The sequence below is a fragment of the Trachinotus anak genome, unplaced genomic scaffold (genome assembly GCF_046630095.1).
Source record: "Trachinotus anak isolate AG129_WGS33_773 ecotype Australia unplaced genomic scaffold, CSIRO_AGI_Tana_v1 ptg000003l, whole genome shotgun sequence".
NCBI lineage: Eukaryota > Metazoa > Chordata > Actinopteri > Carangiformes > Carangidae > Trachinotus > Trachinotus anak.
Genome location: NW_027273854.1, coordinates 4,938,748 through 4,959,744, shown reverse-complemented (window position 1 = coordinate 4,959,744; position 20,997 = coordinate 4,938,748). Strand labels below are relative to the sequence as shown.

General features: G+C 41.1%; 1 protein-coding gene across 1 annotated transcript in view; it reads right to left on the bottom strand.

Moving 5' to 3' along the window:
* The window catches only part of gjc1 (gap junction protein gamma 1), a 50,348-nt gene that overhangs the window by 24,090 nt on the left and 5,261 nt on the right, over window positions 1-20,997 (bottom strand). The window lies entirely within an intron of this gene.

Below are 20,997 nucleotides of genomic sequence, written 5' to 3'. Positions count from 1 at the left end.
CAGCAAATGGTTTTGTCTTATCTGTTTACTCATGCCTTTGGCAAATAGGTCTGATAAATTCATTTTTGTTCATGATATTTCTATCAAGATAACATTTATAATACGAGGTCTGATGTAGGTATTTTCTAAAATGAATTACATTCATCAATTTACACTTTTACTTTTTTGATCTTGCACTCCGTCTTGGTAAATATTTGACTTGATTAATTGACAAACAGCAGGAAAATTAAAGTAAAGTTTGCGAGTCGTGAGCTGATGGCAAACATGAAGCATCAGACCACTGTTGATTCTTGTCTGTAATCAGCATAGAGCAAATGAATTAATGCAGGGTGAATCGAGGTGACAGAGAAGGTTCGCTGTCGTACACAAACATGACTCCCGAGACGTTCAGAGTAAACACACATTCAGACTGTTAAACATTTACAGTTCAGAGGGAAGGTATACGCCTCCTTGAACGCTGTGTGTTTTGTTGTGGAGCTGAGCTGAGGCCCTGTGGGTGTGTGTCAGCCGGAGACAGAGCTAAAACGATAGATGTGTGTTTCAGTATAGATGAAGCGGTGTAGCTCAGTGGTAGAGCCTCTGACTGCAGATCAACAGGTCCCTCCATCAGCTCTGAGCGGCCCCTGTGTTTATGACTGGAATAAACAGTGCACGTGCAATCTCGCTTTGCAGCATGTTAAAACCAACATGGCAGCAAACAACAGGAAGCTTACAGCTCTGTGGGGAGATTTATACACAGGCTAGATCCAGATCCTTTTGTTGCACGACCCTTTTGATCTCAGCTACACTTTGTTCATATATAACTATGTCTTTTAGGTTTCATTTGCTGCCCAACACTCTGCAAAGTAAGATCATAAGAGCCCTTTTTCCCACCACCTCACTGTAATCTGTGGTAACTGTCAGGCTCGTGTGATTAAAGCTCAGTGGTTGAACCCTTGGCTGCAGATTAAGTGGCTCATTTTCAAACTCTCTGTTGCCAACACGCATTATATACAATCATAGCTGTGAATCCATATGTGGGATGCTTCCCACGTTTGTATTTATCTACTCTAAAATGTTTGACTTGAATCTAGAGTCAGTCTATTAATCGGTGAATACACTTAACCGCCTATATTTACAGTAACACAACTTTATTTATATTATATATTATGTCAAGACAAGCTGAGAAACAAGCTGATGTGTTTTTGGGATTTACACAGACTCACAGTGAAAGAGACACTACAATGAGTTTAATGTTTAAGTTTAAATGAGTAATAGACTCCATTTTAGTTTTATTTCTCATGTGTCAGTTGTATCTGGGTGTATAAATGGTGAAACATTTTTTTTTACAACCTTGAACTGTTCAATAATAATATTTTGTGATTATTACATAAGATTTATAAAATGTTATTGGCCCCTGTGAAGCTTTTCTTGTATTTTGCATTTCTGGCAGTAGCTGAGTTCGTGCTGAAAGAAAAGGATTGCCTGCATGTAGGATAATACAGATTTCAAAGGTGTGATAAAAAAGGAAGAACCCAATGCATATAAAGTCAGAAAAGGACAGATAAGGGACAGTTTCTATCCACAAGCCATCAGGCTTCTTGACTGCTGAACACTGAACACCTTGCACATTCATCAAAGCTACCCCCCCCCAAACTCCATTCCTCCGGATGTATATACACATGTACATATACACTACACCCTCTTGCACTACAGACATTGTATAGTACTGTAAATTCTAAATTCTGTATTTATTAGTACTGTAAATTCTATACTTATCTTAATTTCTATACTATTTTATTTTCTTACTACTTAATTTCTATATTTAATTTCTATACTATTTTATTTCTATATTTTATTTTTATGTAAGTGTTAAGAGTTTTTTATGTTTGTTTCTTTTTTACTGAGCAACATTTGAGGGGGCTCTGAGTCCAAGAATTTCATTACTGGTAATGATGTTCCACTGTTACCTGTACATGACAACAAAACTTGAAAGTAAAAACTTGAAACTTGGAACTAAAAATGAACCAAAATGACCCAAGACTTCCTGATAGTAGTTAATGATAAGATCCCTTTGAACTTCCATTACACCGTCTGCACTGCAGCACTACAGCTTCAGTAACCAGTATTTTTTTTTTAAATCAGTGACAGAATTTTTTCAGCTTTTGGAAGTCAAAGGGACAGGTGCCATAACTGGAACAAAGCAACTCCAGCAAATGTGCTGCAAGTTGACTTTGTTGTTTAGCAGAGCTGCTAAATTCTGACCAAAGGCGTTTAGGTCAGTGGCAGAGTTTAATTTATTTGCCTAATCTTTTCTTTTGAAGCTGCATACGTTCTTTCAGCTGGTAAAGCTGTGGACTCACATTATTGAAAGACTGATGCATCTTCATCACATGAACGTCAGCAAGGCCGCGCCGCACTTCATCTCATGCTGTGCCATGAAAACTCATCAGCGTTTAGATTCTCATCTTTAATTAGCACGGAGGAGACGAGTTAACCTGAGGAGAACGTACACTCGGGCGTCTCTGTGAGCGTGTATATGTTATTATATATAATCATGCATGCCACACACACACACACACACACACACACACATACAGGCAGATGGGAGCGTACAGCTACCACCTCCTCAGGCTGCAGCTCACCTGCAAACTCAGACTCATTAAGCACGGAGGAAGAGGAGGAGGACGAGGGAGGAAGGAGCTGAGGGAGGGAGGCCTGAAAGAGGAGGTGTCCGAGGGTCTGTGTGTGAATGCAGGCATGTGTGCATGTGTGTGTGTTAGTGTGTGTCATGTATTGACAGACTGAAGTCTACAATATATAATAAATTAGAGGTAAATTCTGTCCCAGTAACCAAGTTAAAGGGTGTTGGTAAAGCGAAATGCTCCTGGGGGAAAAAGCTGTTGCCAGGTTGTGTCTGTGTATATATATATATATGTGTGTGTGTGTGTGTGTGTGTGAGTGTGTGTGTACGTGCATGGGCCTGTGTGTGAGTCAGACTGAGAGTGACTCAGAATTAGATGTTTCTTGTTGTGTCTTCAGGCACGGATGGAGCATATTCGACGTGTAGACGTGTGTGTGTGTGTGTGTGTGTGTGTGTCTGCATAAGCATGTGCATGTGCAGAGCACCTTTGCCTTTGGTGACAGGTTTGGAGGGCAGAGGAAATGTGTGTGTGTGTGTGTGTTTATGTTTGTGTAAACCTCTAAATGTGTGTGTGTGTGTGTGTGCTTGCAGACTACTGTACATGTGCGTTATTCTTATTCATATTATTCTCATTCTCCAGGGAAGTGGCCAGTCTTTCATTACAGTGTGTGTTCACTTGTCTGACAGATCTGCTCCTGAGGCAACTGCTGCTGCTAAATATCACACACCTGGATGCACACCGTGCGCCGCTCCCTCTCCTTCCGTGTCTTCTAAGACCCTATTACCATGCTAATAATATCCAACAAATCATACGGCCCTTTCACCTTGATGAGTCGTCGTCACAGGGGCCGTACAGCACATACGGGATTAGGGATGACTTAATTTACGGCTGCGTATCTTTAATACCGCAGGAGCTGAAGGGAAGACGGATGAAGGAAGAGGAAGGCGTCTTTAAATAACATCCAAAATATGTATAAATATTGCAGCTGGTTACAAAATTATTTTGAACTGAAATGGGGGATGGGAGATGAAGGTGGATTTAATGTGCGTTTGCCTGTGTGTGTGTGTGTGTGTATACACATGGGAAGTGGCAGCATGTTGGTGCATCTTTATGGCTTCATATGGAGCCATAAATATATGTTGTGGACTTAATAAGCCGTGTTTTCTGTGACCAGCCGGAGCTCGTCCTCTGTGGTGTCCTCCACAGGCTGTAAGTTTCCACAGCCTAATCACATGACATGAAACATGCTCATAAATAAGCAAATAAGCAAAAAGCCTTTAGCATTTGTTTAGTATCTAATGATATTATCTGATTTATAAATATTTATGATGTGTGAAAAATGATGTTATGTGACAACAATCAGCAGTATTAGTGGATCTTTACATAAAAGTAGGAAAACATGACATAAAAACACTAAATTACAAATAAAATTCACTGCACAATTACAGAAAGTAAAAGTACTCATGGTGCATTTGAGAGTGTTATTATACAGTATACTGTATTAAGTTGGTGGATCATTTAAGGAGCATTTTAATGTAGTTGTTGGTCCAAGTGGAGCTAAGCTGAATTTAAATGGTTCAATGAATAAATAAGAAATTAATAAATTAAAAAAAAATATTAATGTGTCTACTATAGCTGTCTCCATTAAAAATAATTACTTTTTGCATTACTATGCTGTAAAAAATACATGTACACATGCAATATGTTCTAAATCCACTACTACATATTGATTTTTGGCAGGTTTTTAGTTTTAGTATTTATTTAATCGTTTTGAACTTAAATGTTTCTTTATTTCACAGTGATCCCTAAAAGAAAAGAAGATAAACTATGTGGATAATGACACTTTTCACCCAGTGACTGAAATCAAACTCTTGGGCAAATACATTACAATAAAGAGGAAGTAAATAATTAAGTAAATAAAAAAAACAAACATATAAATGGACAAACAAGCAGAAAGTGTCATTAGTTAGTTAAAAGTAGCTGTAATTATTTTAACAAACTTCATTACTTTTTGGTATAATTAGTAACAAATAGTTTTTCTAATGTAGTTGTGCTTTGATTATTTCTAACTAATCTGAATCTCACACCTTCAAAGTTTGTACAAACTAATATAAATTATACTCTATATTTAACTACTACTACTACTGCTATGAATATCTTTCCTTTTTTATATACTGTCTAATAATGCCTCATATTCCACAAGGTGCCTCCATGTTTTCTATAAAAAGTCTTAATCTGTAGCACGTCAAATAAATGTCATGGAAATGTGCAGTTGAAGAATAAAGTATTAAGTTACTTATTTAAAATGCAAACATGAAACCATGAAAAAAAAAACTGTACCTGATAACAATCATCGATTACACACAACTCCGTCTACGTTCTTTTATGATATGACATGAAACGTTCAGAAGAATCTTAATTGAAATTCTGGATGCAAACATGCGTGCACATCCATTTTTCCATCATTACATGCAAATTTTGGAATTTTAGGAACGAGTTTAGGAATTTTAGCGCTATCAAAAAAAAAAAAGAGAGAAGAAAATGCAGATTACTTATACTTTTTTTTTTTTGGAGCTCTTTCATGTTTGGTTAATGTATCAGTTAGAAAATCTATCATCAAGCTAAAAGAGGTTGAGCTGCCTCTATTGGCCCTGCTGCATTCACTGTCCTCATCTATGTGTCAGTAAAGGACTTTGGTAACCCACTTATGCAGCTGGATTTGCATTGAGTGAACTGAAGCGAAAGATTTAAATGGCATCAGTCTTGCTATTAAAGCAAAGCAAAACATCAGACAAACAGGGAGGAGCAGCCCTCTCCCTCTGTGTGTGTGTGTGTGTGTGTGTGTGTGGGGAGGGGCGGGGGGGAGTGCTGTCCCTAGCCTCTGCTCAGCATGTGCAGCAGCTGCAGCTTTCAGCCTCAGTCTACACTGTAGGGGCCATTCTGCTGTCTGAAAGACTGATAGATACAAAGAGCAGAGTGGTGATGAGAGATGACTCAGAGGGTAGCGCTGATGGTGCGTTTCAAACACACTCATTCCCTCTCTGCGTGTTGCAATTCAACATTTGTGTGACGTGAAAACAAAAACCACGTTTCCAGGTCAAGAATTCGAAGCGGGCTCCAAAACAAGGGTCGCGGCGTTAGGAGCTGTTTTTGTGGTCGAGGCGATCATGAGGGTAACGCAGTCATCAAAGCGTGTGTGTCAATTTCACCACTGGCCTGAGGGTGGGAAAATCTTGACTGAATTTGGAGATAGTAGTCCAACCTCCCTCCCTCTCTCCTTTTCCTGATATGAGGTCTCATCCTTTGTCATCCGCCACACAGAGGAAAAAAAAAAAAAAAAAAAAGGAAAAAACACCACGGATACAGATGCTGACCTGCGCCTGATGCACACATATGTTACAGAGGAAAAACCCTGCAAGCGAAGCAATCAATTCTCACACTCTATAGGAACAAACAGGCATGCACGTACACGTAAACACACAGAGAGCTAAACACGCTTGGCGCCCACAGTGTAATGAGACAAAATGAGAGAGAGTGCATGAATGGAGTGTCCTGATTCAGCCCATGGCACCGAGCTCTGAGCGGAGACAAAGCTCTCATGCAACATCTCCGTTCACAGTCTGCCACTGAGGGCAGAAAATGGAGCTGTTCACAAGCCAGCTCAAAGTAAAGAGGTATTATAATATCTGAAAGGGTAGTAGGGGGGGTGGGCTCGGCTCACTAGCATCCCCCGGTCCCTCACCATCCCCCATCTTCCTCCCTGTGGGCCCTCACTATTCCCGCCCCCACAAATCCCGACACACACCCTCACCCTTCCAGTAACCTCACTGCCTCCGCTCTCACTACTGTTCTCCATCCTCCCACTCTCTAAAAACCACCTCCTCCTCATCATCATCATCATCCATCAAGGGCCATAAGGACAGACACTCGCTCTTTACACATCACATACACCACATGCCTCTGGAAGTGAGTGATGGTTCGTTCCATGTAGAGTTAGAGGTCGTGTGTATACAGTACGATGCCTGTGGGCCAGAAACCAGCTATTCTGTACAAGCTGACCATAACTCCAGCTGAGAGAAGCTGTTCGGGTTCAGGTTTGACCTTTATTACTATGTACAACATAGGGATGCAACACATGATTATTTTCATTATGGAGCAACTATTTTGGTCCATAAAACGTGAGAAAATAATGAAAAGTACTGGTCGCAATTTGGACAGTTTCCTGAAGCACATAGTAACATCTTCAGATCGTTTTATTTTCAATCTGGAGAATCTGGGAACACGAATATTTGGCATTTTTGCTTGAAAAGAATTTACATTAACTATTCACTGATTACCAAAACAGTGCCAGTGTAATTTTCTGTTGCTCCACTAATCAATTAGACTTTTTTATAAAAGCTCCAAAAGGTACAGCTCACTGTCTCACACCTGCCTGTTCAGGGTTTAGGTGGTAAGTGATGCTCATTAATGGATAATAATTAATTTACAAATGCTTCCTAGATTTGTATTAATTAGAATAATGGTTGCGTTGCTGTTTTGTACAAACTCTGTGCAAGACTCTTAAAATATGGAACAATTATAGGGAACAACTTGTTAACATTTACAATAACACTAGTAAATATACACCAGTAATATAAATGTTACTACGTCAATAGTTAAAGTAAACCATCTGTTTCCTACAAAGATAAAGCAGATGTGCATCAACCTGGTTGATTTTTTAAAACCTGGCTACCCAGCAGTTAATCTTGTTACAGATAAGTATGAATAAATGATTTACCAACCATTTCAACTTAAACTCTTTGTAAAGTGTCTTTTCTCATCACTCCTCATTCATAATGTGAGATATGTTGAATCTGATGTGGGTGTATCAGTGCAGTGAAACACATTTAACAGCAGCTCAACAGCTTCCCGGTTCAACTCCAGACGCCCCCGGAAAATATAACACACATGACACAAGTACCACTTCTACCTTGTCCTGCATCACAGGCAGGAGGCTGCAGCTTCGCACTGGGCCCCGCGTTTATGTGCACACTGCTCTGTTTGGAGTGTCCATGGCAGCCATTGAGAAGCAAACAGAGGAGAGACCATCGCTGCCAAACAAAGACTCGGGTGTGAGAGACAACTCAGAGTGATCCACTCAAATCAAACTGTATTTTAAAACCAATGTGAGAGAAATTTGAGAGTGTGGACATGTGGAATGTCTCAGTTCACATACTTCTTTAAACCGATATGTAGTACACAGACTATACTACTGTACATACTCACTGGCTTAGTGCGTGGATTTCGACAGGGTCACAAATCAAACACTGCTGCTGTGCTGCCAACTTGCACCCCCTGTTTCATATGACATGTAAATTAGGCCGCCATCAATGACATGTCCTCCTTTGTCTGCCGCCATTTTCACAGGTTTGAAAATACATCAGTGGTTCCTCGCTTTCTGCTGCTTGGCCAAGATGGCGACCGTTGATGGTGAGGAGAGTCCATCGTTTTACACTCTCAACTGTTTTGAGTGCCCCATCCAGGCACTTATAGCGCACTTATAGTTGCCATGCACTCAAATTAGCAAGCGTAAGTATGGACGCAAATTAAAACACAGCTTTACTTTATCCCTTCTGAGTGCACAATTATGGGAAAATTCGATTAATCTCTTAAGGTGAAGTTTATTCTTCCCACTCTGCCTCCACCCAGAGATTTTTCAACATCAAGGTCTATCCATAATGTTTTATGAAAATCCGTGAAGAGAAAAAGTCATTAAAGGAATGACTCACTATTTATCATCACTATTTAACAACAGAATAAGAAAAAAGATGTTTTCCGTTCTTCTGTTTTCTTCAAAAGATTGTGAGCCACAAGCAGCAAGCTTATTCTTAACACTAGCTCTTATTTTGGAGGGGCACCCCAAAATGAAGGAAAGGGTTAACAAAGCCTTTAGCTCAGCACAGAAAAATAAGCAGTAATTCATGTCTATTTGGTCTTTTTGGCTTCAGGGCTTTTGGAGCAAACCCTGGTTTTCTAATGAAGGTTAAATGATGCTGTTTAGTTTCTTTCTAGCTCTGAAAGCTGAGTTAAAAATCACATCTCTTCAGTGTTTGTGTAGATGAAACCCAGGGCACACATATCATCCTGCTCTTATCCACACAGGATTTCACTGTAACGCAGCACAATGTGAAATAAGCTGCTAACAAGCTGGGAAAGGCAGGAATAACCCTTTAACAGGGCAAGAAGATTTACAGACTTCAGCACAAGGGTCAATTACCACACACACACACACACACACACACACACACACACACACACACACACACACACAAAGTTCTTGACTTATTGATGAGATTGATTTCCTGTGCTCGGGGAGGAACTTCCCTGCCAGCTGATGTGTACAGGAGCTGATTAGAGGGGAGATTTATGACTGACCATGAAAAATGGTTCTCTGAGCTCAGATTGACCTGAGCGGAGAGACGGGAGGCATGGCGAAAAGACAAATGGGTTAGGCGAGGTAAAGCGGGACAGAGGGAACGAGATGAAGGGGGACATAAGAGCATTAGGCTGCTCCTGTGCAGAAGCCCGGCCTCACTGTGAAGCTCATTGTCTCGGGCCAAAGCGGACCTGAGACCTGCCAACTGCACTCACCCCCCCCCCCCCCCCCCCCGCTTCATCACAGCCCACTCTGTCAGCGCCCGCCGTACACACGACAAGCAGACTTTAAGGGAGGTATTTATAGGAGGTAAATCACAAACAGGTCCCTGAGGATGTAATACAATGCAACAACACTAATGAGTGACTGATTAACAGCTGTCCCATTAAAACCATCTCTGTCTTAGCACCTGACATTTCACTCTAAACAAGTTAATAGCTCGACTCCCACCCCTTTAGCTAGCGTGAAATTGGCACTCAGAGCACCATGTGTTGTGGACATCTATTCATGGTGTGACAATGAGTCAATCAGTTTGCAACACGCATGACTTCCTGCAGAAATTAATTAGCATTGTGTAATGAAATGTGGCTTTCGCCCGGCGGCGTTGGGCTGTTTAAAATCTTAGAGGAGCGACCGTTGACTTCAAGACCCGAGTTCCATGTTGCTGCATCCAATCGTAGCAGCTCCACACACGCGCAAACACACACACACACACACACAAAGATACACGCTGCCAGGACGAAGCGCACACAGAGGCCAAATGCCACTGCCAGCTGCAGTTGAATTTGTTTACTCCAGATAAGTAGAGACATCCTTGCCATCACAGTGACTGAGCGCTGAGAAGATGATTTTGGCTGAGCTCATGTGGAGGAAGGAGGAGGGATGTCTGTTCGCTCAGGGCTGATGTTGGCATGAAAGTGAGTGCACAATAACGCACGGGCACGCACACACACGCACATACACACACACACGCACCCTTACAACTCCATATTCTAATTAAGGATTTTATTTGGGTTAAGCTGTTGACATGAACCCTTGATAATCTGCAACTGAGTCCGGTCCACCTGTGGTGTCTGGTCTGCAGATTGAGTGGTCTGCTGCCAGCTGCCCCTCCCCCCACCCACTTTAACTCCCACCCTCTTTGATTTAGACTATGACTTTTGGTCATGTTAATTTTCTCATTTATACATGAGAAATAATTCATCCCAGTCCCAAAACTGTAATCTCTCAAAACACTTACAACCCTGAGCAAATGCTCTCATTATTATTCCTTCTACATGAAAACAGTCCCACTGTTTAAGACCAAAATGCCTCTTCATAAGGTACAAAGAGCCATAAAATACATATATTTATTTTCATGCAATAAATAACAGCAGCATTTAATGATGTTGCAAGTTTTCTTATGGGAGATAATTGTTAAAATAAACCTGTGATCAAACAACACAGAGTTTGAGTTTGGGCCAAGAAGTGAAAGAAGTGATAATGAGTAATGATGAGTATTATGATGAAGGATGTAGAGTACACCATGCACATCTCAGAGTGGAGAACACAAAGATCTCTGTACAACTTCTTCTCTTCTTATAAGAGCAGTTTGCTTGTTGCCTTGAAGTCACCCTCCACTCAGAGCTGGTTGGGGTTAAGCATCTCGCTCAAGGATACTTCAGCAAATCCTTCCACTTGTGGGACACCCAATCAGAAAAACATACAAATGTGCTGGCAGACACTGACCCTGACCCTGTTTCTCCAGATAAAACCACGGGACATCATTCATATTTATATCAGGCCGTGGCCGTGCCATGAATGACAGGGGACAAGGATCTCCCGAGCTATTCTACTTTAATATCCGGGTAATAATTCAGTCGGTGCAAAGCATTCATCAGCCATCATCCACTTTCATCTGACTGCACCATGGACACTATCACTCCACCCTCACTGCGCCTGCCTGGAGGAACAAAGCGAGCGGAGCCAGGATCCCAGCTGCAGGAAGGGGCCAAGGTTTATCAGACGACAATAGTCTGAGTTCAGAGTGAATTCAATGAAGTGCTTCACGGAGAAGCACCAGATCGAGATTCATGTCACTATAAATGAAAGATTCATGGGGGAGAGTGCAGGCGTAAACTGATAACAGTGGATGGCAGTAGCTCTAACTTTAAACCACCTTATCTCCAATTTATAATAATAGGACTCTGAGCTGTGGTTAAAAACACGCTCAGTCTTGTGCTTTAAGTCACTGAAGTCGTTCTTGATACTGCACCAAAATCATGATTTTTCCTTAATTTTAAAGGGACTATTTGTACATTTTCTCTGCTGCTGAACATGGTTTCTTGTTGGGAGCGGGTGGTGGTGATTCTTGTTTGACAACAACTTCGGCCACAGTTGCGTTTCCAAGGCTAGGGGTTATAATACGCCCTCTGAGCAGCGCTACATCTTAAGGGCAGGCTGGAGGCTACGGTTAGCCGCTATCAGAAAGTGATGAGACAGGCCAGGGCTAGCCGGTTAGCATGCTAATGTGATGGACACCAGAGTTAACATTAGCGTTTCTTTCCACCACTGGAGACAGCTCCTGGCGAGTAAAGGGATGAAGTTTGATACTGAACTTGGAGCACTTATTCTAGACTGGTGCGTAAATTGCTGCTAATGCTAACATTAGCTATGTAGCGATAACAAAAACTACAAATAGCTCCTTTAACCTAAAAAATAAAAATGCTTTTGACAGAATCTACATTTTGTGAGTTGATAACTTGATTGCTGATTAAAAAAACGTATTTTTGCCTTATACTTATTAAAACTAATCATGTTTTCTTTTATGTTTTTTATATTTGCAGGGCCTCTTTATTCAGTGGTGAACTGTAAATTAAACAAATAAGTGATGGCTGAATTCTGTTTACAGTGTACACCTGAACAGAACAGAGTCATTATTTCTTTGCTATCCACCATGTTTTTCCCACTATGAGAAATTAAAATGTCTGCTGTATTTGTTCTCCTGTTTATTTGCTGCTCTTAGTCCATGAAAAGCGCCCAGGCCTGTTCTTTTATGTTGGTGTCGTCTGTGTGAGCTCTGGGTTGGACTGGTGTTTTGTTTAGTGCTTATAGATCAAAACACGCCGGAGACCAGGAGGCGATGAAACGGAGACACAAAGAAAACGAGGAGGCAAAGTCAATGCAAAGCTGCCAACGTTAAGAATTGATTCACGGTTGCAGCCAAATTCAGCAGATGGTGAGTGAATGTAAACGGAACTGAGCAATCAGATTTCCTACAAAACACTTAAAGGCTGCAGAAAAGGGGAGGAAAGAGGCGACTGAAAAGGCACAAGGGGGCTGGAGGAGCTGAGGAGGAAACATGCTGAATGACTGCAGAACAAAAAGAACCCTCTTCCCAGCAATATGTTCTCGCCTACGGTTACATTTGTTCCAATGCAACTTTAATCATCCAATCATGCTTGCCATGTCAACTGACAGGTCTGGTTGTGCAAAAATTGGATTTTGCTCCCACTGATATTGGAGCTAAGACCCAGATATGAAAGAAGCCAGACTCACATTATCATCAATACAGTCTTGATGTCGTCCAGCAAAGAGCGAATAAGCAGAAAGAAGAAAAGAAAAACAGATTTAAATCACCACAGCGACTGCACAAGAGCTGCTTTGAGGCCAAGTGTGGACATATAATAATGTAACGTTAACAAAATCTGATTTCTATGATCAGCTTCAGAAATTGCATTAGAATCCAACTTCATCACATACAAAAATAAATGGTAGAAAAAGAGAAGTGTGATTAAGGATTGCCTAAAGATATAAACCACACGTTCTGGACTCTATAAATCCCATGTGGCCTGAAGCAGATCCTTCAGGCCGCCTCACAGCCGAGGCGCACAGTGTATACAACAACCTAATGAAGTCTCCTACATCACATTAAAGACCACACAGTGCCCTGCTTACATTTGCCAACCTCAAGATATACAGGCTCTTTCTGTTCAGGACTCTGTTATAATAAGAGATAAAGTAAACACCAGCATATAATGCAAGATGGAAAATTCTTCCCTGAGTCATAGCTGCGAGTCCACGCATGCAAGTAATCCATAACAATTTTATCTCACTGATAACAGCCCTGCCGTCGACTTTACACTGTGTCAGAGCTGCATTAAATCACTGCAGATGCTACTGCACACAACACATCTGGTTGCTTCACATTAATATTGGTCTTGCTTTTATTGTGAAGTATCCACAGGAAACGCAGTGCATAAGTGTGATGGCCCTGTAGGGTTGTCTTGTCCTTGGTTGCTGCTTGTGTTAGGTCCTGGTAGGTGGAGTTAACGTTGGTGCAGCTGGTCAGTCCATCCAGAATGCATTTAAGATCATCCGTCTCCATTTTCTCTCTCACTCCATCACCAGATCTCCTCCTTGTTTGGTCTGGCTTGGTTGTACCTTTTTATTTTGCCCCTCATACATCCACTCATTTCATGCACTGAGTTGTTGTATTTGGCTTTCTTTTAAATCGATGTGATTTCTTCTTTATTTCACGTGCAACTGTGTGCGTTTCCGTGCTTTTGTAAAGGCCTAAAAGCCAGGTTGTGACCATATGTCACCTTTGTTAGCACTGACTGTGCTTGGTTGTCAAAAATGTGTCTAAAGAACAAGACAACAGTCATTTTCAGCAGCAGATAATTTTTGGGTTTTTGCAGTCTCACAATCAGGAGCAGCCATGGCGAGCTGTTCAGTGAAGAGGGTGCACAGCTCACACTTCTCAGCAAGGTCACCAACTTTACTTTACTGTGTCCGACTGTTGTGTGGAAAACTATCTGCCACGTGTGCAACAAGTTCATCAGATTCTTTCCGTCAGATTGATCTGATTTTAACTGAGCCCTTTCTGAAAACAAGAGTGTGTTTGACTGCAGTGTAAACCGACGCATCAGCTTCTCTTCTGTTGTATTTATGAAAAAACAGCTGCTCAAGAGAGTTTCTGCTGTAATATAAATCATTGTGGTAGGTGTTGCCAGATCAACCAGGACTGAAGTCTTATGGATGTGAGACAAAGCGAATAAGCACTGAAAGCAACAAATCACCCGGTCAGTGGTGAAGACAGGTTCTCTGGAAGTTGTGTAGCTGAAACTGAATGGTTGCAACTTTGCTCCCAAACCAAGCTGGAGACAGGAGCGATGATGAGATCCAGAGACGATCACACTGTGCCAGCAGAGGAAGCTGCTGCTGCTGCTGCTGCTGTTCTCCCCTACGGCCTGCACATACAATCACTAAGTCATTATCATTCTAAGAACAAACACGTTCTTCATCTGAGTTAATCTTTATGTAAACGGTCTGTCTTAAGGCTTCTTTAGCAGAGAGCCTCAGCTCCCTCAACTCCCAACTGCATTCAAGAGGGCCCCGCGCAGCAGAGGCCCAAACCAATAATAAATAGAGAGGAAGAAAAACAGAAACAGCAAACGGCTATTTAAAGTTAGGCCTTAAGGACTTCTGTCAAGTAAATCTCCCCCCTCCACCCTTTTATTTTGTTTTAGACATAGAGTCTCAAAGTATTAGCCCGTAAGGCTATCAGCAAGGCTACACTAGTAGCACGAGAGCATCTGTGCGCGCCTTTGGGCTTTTTCCTACCCATCACACCATGGTGGGCTATGGCTCAGATAATCCTGAGGCCTTGTGGACATGGAAACCCACTCATGTATGAATGTTACTTTGTTTAAACATGACTCCAGGAGAAGAGACAGAGAGGACAGGACAGGACAGGACAGTCCTGGGAGACGCGTCACGTGTTGGTGATGCAACAGGAAGGAAAAAAGCGAAAGGAGTCGCTGCTTTGTTGTTTTGGTACCCAAAAAACAAAGAGTGGATGTAAGAGGAAGCTGACAGGTTGTATGTGCAGGACAATCCTCAGTCTACTGGTGATAAAGCTTTATTAAACTTCTGTACTGCAGCCCGATGCTGTGTAAGAGATTTCCTACACACGTTGTGAATATTTTAATGGAGGAAGTAGCTGTGAAGAATCCAGTGGGAAAAAAGCAGGACTGGAAAACAAGGCTGAAGCTTATGATAATTCTCATGATGAACCAACAGATTATTTCCTCATTTCACTAATTTCATCCAGACTCAGCTGCGTTGTGTCTGTCTGTCTCCACCTCACGTCCCTGCAGCTCACGCCTTCACAGAAAAGAGGATTTGCTGCTTTTCTCTGTTTGATCATTGTAAATTATTTATGCTGAGACAAAACTGAAAATTTCTTCACATCACTTTTTTTTTCTCTGGAAACTTGCAGTGGTCATTTGTCATCGTTGTCTGTCGATGCAAAATAAATTACATTGAAACAAGGAACGAGAGGAGCCTAATGTGATTATTTCACATTACACGGCAGAACCGCGGAGAGAAAAGTATGAAATTGATTATTCAGTGGTGAATTAGGTCTGCAAAGATTGTTTTCTTTATCAATTAATCTGTCTATTCCTCCTTTTTATTCATCTATCATTCATTTTGTCAATACAGAAATCAAAGAATACTGGAAATTATACATTAAAATTTCCCAGAGGCCAATGTAACATCTTCAGACTGCTGCATAATCCAACCATTGGTCCAAAACCCAAATGTATTTAATTTACTTTCACATATGATCAGAAAAAGCATCATATCCTCACATTTTTGAAGCACAAAAATCTTCTGAAACAATAACCCAATCTTCATAGAGCTGTAGATTCATTTTCCTTTGATTGTTCTCTAAAATAATATATATATTCATTTTATCATCCAACAAGTTATTAAAATAGAAGAAGGTCCCAGTTTATAGGAAATAAAACTCACTTCAGGTTAAAATAACTGAACATTCAAGAACAGACAGAGCTCTGTTATTAACCTGAACCATCTACTAAAACACCAAGAGACCTGTAGATATGTCATAAAACCACATCTTATTAGAGAGATAACACCTGCTATGGTGATAATTAGGTAAAGTATAAAAGCTCATGAATATATCTGTCGGGATTTATGGATTTATTCTGTAAATTTAGATCTGACCTTCAGCTATAGTGCCTGCATCGCATCCTCAAAACCTACTCTAGGTACTTCCAAGGGTCCAGTAAAGCTCCAGTTAAATGCGGTCTGAGACATGAGGTTTCCATAAGAGACTGTATAAACACTCAGAATGACCCCAGAGCATCTCAGTGTCTGGAGGAACATGTTGTATATGGAACAGCGGCTAAAAATAACCCTGTTCTAGCTCGTCTCCTTCTAGCGTTTTACAAGTGTAACCCCGTTGTAGATGCTCAATTGAGTGAAATCATTCTGAGATGTTTAAAGAGCCACCACTCTGGCTGGTTCACGTCAGAATGAGCATAAAGTTTCAAAACACGGCGCATCCATGAAAGAGCCTGAGCTGCTGGGGTTTACTGTTCGCATCGAGATGCATCAGTCTGGGCACTTAGCGATGGTGGATGCGAGAGAAAAATGTTTTAATAGATAAAAAGAAATGTGCAACTCACTCCCTGATGAATATTCACACCGCTGCTTTATTATGAGCTAAATGATTATGTCTGTGACCCAGTAATGGAGGTCGTGACCCAGTGATGGAGGTTGTATGGCAAATGGAGGGAGGAGGGGAGGGAGGAGGGGAGGGAGGAGGAGGGTCTGCAATAGCTGACACAGCAGTGATGAAATGGGAGTAATATGTGCATTTGGTTATTGTTAGGATGAATCATTACTACATAGGCAACAGAAATGCTCCCCAAAATGTCTCCTTTCTAGAATTACATTTCGCACATCACGCAGTCCTCCCCTGTCCTCAGCTACGCTGGGTCTCCTCTGCTCCGCGGTCCAGCTTTCCTCACATTTCTGCCTGACTTTGTGCAGCGGGGTGTGTGCGTCTGCCTCGGTGTGTGGCGGAGTGCGCCAGGCAGGGCAGTGACAGGGTGTCGTCCTCGGTCTGTGAACCTGGCTGCTCTGTTTAGATATGCCAGTGACAGAGAGCGAGGGGGACGTCGCCTGGCCGCGGCTGCCACAGCTGGGCCAATCAGGCGTGAGCGCTCGTGGATGGATCAGCACATGCCTTCCGCCGTGTGCAGCGCTGTGGCACAGATCCCCTTATGGATCCTAATATGTTCTCCACAGTGTCAGTGGCGCTCTGCTGATCGCTCGTGTGTGCATTTGTTCCGATAATGAAGGTGACTGTGTGTGTTTAATGAAATCTCTGCGCCCTCCTTCACTGCACCTATAGTGTCTTTAAGATTACACAGTCACATGGCTGAACACTGGGGGTTAGAGAAAACTTTAAGCACTCTAAACTTTGACTGCTGTGGGTCTCTAAAAGCTGATGCCAGTAACTGTATTTTGGGCCTGAAGCTGATTTTTATTGTGACCTTTAGCGCAAAAAAAGATCCAAAATATTACACACTCAATGTGCCTCCCTCAGGATGTTGTTCTTAGCGGGCTGGAAACTCTGTTTGAACCTTTATGACATTAAAACTCTCCCATGAAACCGTGACTAATAAAGTTTTGATGGGGTTAGAAGCTTTGGCAAAATGACCAAATACAACTATTTAATCTCTGTGGTATATTGGGCTTGTAAATGGAAGTAAATTTCCAACTACATTAAAAGGAAATTAAATGTTATTCTAACAGACTTGTTTAGCATTTTTGGTCTTGAACCCCAATCATTTCAGAGATTAAAGCTCTATGATGATCTTCACAGAATTGACTGCTTTTAAAATTACGTTTATAGACTACTAATTTGTTTTTCCAATTGCTTTTCTTACTGAAACATAATTCCTACGTGAATTATGTTACCAGGCAACACTGAGCACGAATTATGTGCTAGAATCCAAGACTACATAAGCAGTGTGTAAGTGTTTGGTGTATCAATCTAGGGAATGGGTGGATGGTGCTATGTACATTTTCTCTTTAAGTCAAAATGTTATACTACTCCCTCTGAGCAGAGCTACATCTTCAGGGTAGAGCGGATGCTACAGTGACTTGTTATTGCAAAGTGGTATTACAAGGGCTGGGGCTAGCTGGTTAGCGTGCTAGCTTCAGTAGAAGAAAACAGTGATAGAAACAGAAGCAAAACAAGAGTCAACATTGGCGTTGGATACAGCTCGTGTTTCTTCTAGACTGGTAAGTAAACAGCTGTTCATGCTAATGTTGGCTATGTAGCAATGGCAAAAACCTACATATAGCATCTTTAAGGTTTGGGAAAATTGTGGTTTAGGTTAAATGCTCAAAGTATATTTGTCTCATTGTTCAAGAGTCACCAAGACCATCTGTTTTCCTTTTTGTTAACAAAGTTCATGTTGAAGATGCTATTACCTGATATTGTTCTGCATATTTTAATATTGTTGTGAAAATAAATTTAAAATATAATCGCAAATACATTAATTAAAAACGTCTCCTCATTATGTAAATGAGAAACATTATCTGGGTGATATTATGTTTCCTGAAACATTTATTTCCTTTGCAAATTAGTGGTAAATACGCATATTGTGTAGGAGACAGAACTGCTCCAACGTGATGTAATGAAATACTTGTTAACTTGTGCAAAACTCTGAACCCCCCAGAATAAAAAAGGTTACTGTTCTTCAGGCCTTTGGATTACAGTCACGGTCCTGGTCTCCTTTGAAAGGTAGCTCTTAAAATTTTACAACCAAAGAGTCAGAATAAGTGTAAGAGACACCGAACCAAAGAGGCACAAACATGAAGGTACAAATGTAAGTTGATACGAGGATCCAGAGTTCATTACAGACCAACAAGCGCCTAAAGTAGCACTACCAAGGCCAAAGTGTCCCTCGGGTGGGGCAGTGTATTTTAATTCTTGAGAATTACTTATTTTGATAAACAGTTCCTACACTGGCCTGAGATTTTTGGCTCTGCACAAATTTATTTTTGTTCACACTTTACAAAAATGATGAAAACAATATTGTTTCTATTACACAGGAGCTTGGAAGCCATTCAGGATAAAAGTGATAACAAGGAAATCTAAGATATTCTTGTGTTATAAAAGTGTTGAAGGTTTATGTAGACTGGAGTTGAACAAACCTATATATTCAATTATAATTAGTTGAGAAACACAAAATGCAGATAAAACACAAATTCAAATGTATTTCAAATTATATGTATGTGAATATATGATTAATATGTAATTTATATGCTCCAAATATGTTAGAAAACAACGGCACAGCTTGACTGATCATTTCACCTAATCTGGGTAAGGAAAACACTTAACCTGCTCTAACAGCTCCAGATGCAGCAGAGCGACCACAGGTAGAGGGGAAACAACAGGTATGAGTCACATGGGCACAGTCAGCTGTGTAGAAGCCCAAACGTTACCTCATCACTGCTGAACGCAAGAATGTGAGTAAAACAGGGAGAGAAAGAAAGAAAGGCCGTGTCACTGCAGAGTGACAGTGAATGAAATGCATCTCTCTCTCTTGCTGCCTGTCACGTTGTGGCTCCGCCCCTCCGGTGGCCCGAGGGAAGTGGCATAAGACCTGTCACCCCGAATCACAGCCTGGGCCACGACAGCCCAGCTCATATGTAAATGTGTCAGCATGCACAGATTCATGGTTCTGACATATCAGCTTGAATATGCATGTTCAACTGACTGGAGCGTAAACATCTCTGTACGTACAGGGCTCAGTACATCTGTGTCTGTGTGTGTGTGTGTGTGTGTGTGTGTGTGTGTGTGTTTCCAGGCACATGGTATGTATGTCTGAGCTGATCCCAGTATGTTATACTGACATTCCCGGTGGGAAGGAGCCTCATGACTGTTTCCATTTGCTAGACTGTCCATATCTCTTCATGGGAACAGGCTAGGTGAAAGTGACATCTGATTTCATCCACACTCAGTGGGGTTCTGTGTGTGTGTGTGTGTGTGTGTGTGTGTGTGTGTGTGTGTGTGTGTGTGTGTGTGTGTGTGTGTGTGTGTGTGTGTGTGTGTGTGTGTGTGCCTCCATGTTTCTCTTATTACACATGTCGCCGCTGCTTACACTTTCTCCTCATGAGGATTTACTGCTTTTCTCTGTTTCATATCACTTGAAACTATTTACACTTTTCAGTTTTTTCAACTGTTGGTTAAAGTTAGAAATTTTACAGACATCACTTTGGGCTTTGGGAGCTCATGATTTTAAAAAAATGTCACTGTGTAATGAAAATAATCATCAGTTCAAGCCCTAATATGATCATTTCACGTGATATGGCAGAGTAGTTTCATTTCAAATACAATATAAAATACAAAATGTATAGATTGAAGAGTAAATTAAGGGAACTAATGACTGTTTTCATTATCAGTTAACTGGTTTTCTCAGTTCATCAATCAGTTGATTAGTCACTAAAATGTCAGGAAAATGATAAATAATATCAATCACACTTCCTCAGGGCCCAAAGTGACATTTTTCAGCTGCCTCTGTTTTCATTCACTCATTCAAACCCTGAATGCCCTGAAACAAAATATACAATATGAGAAACAATAATGCACACATGTAAAAACAATTTGGAACAGATAAACAACAAACACAGCAATGTATAAAAACAATAAAAGCCAAGTATGAAAGCAGTAAAACATATAATATAGAACACATGTGTGCATGTAAAGGTTATTTTGGCGACCAACAGTTCAAAAACCCACAAAATTCACTTCAGACTGAGATAAAACCGAAAACAGCACATTCTCATATTTGAGAAGCAGAAACTGGCAACAGTTTAGCATTTTAGGCTAAAATAATTAATCAATTATCAAAATGGTTGCTGATTAATTTCCTGTCAAACCAGTCGAATAATCAACTAATTTATTTCAGCTCTATTGTAGATAAATGCAACTGGGGTATCGTCTTATGGGTACAAGTGTGCAAATACTACCACTGCATTGCAGTTACTCTGTGAACGCATGTGTTGCACAGCTCTCACATGCTGCAGCAGTGTTACATGGATGGTAGTGGTCAGGATTCCCTTTGTCTGACAACATCAGATATTTCTCTT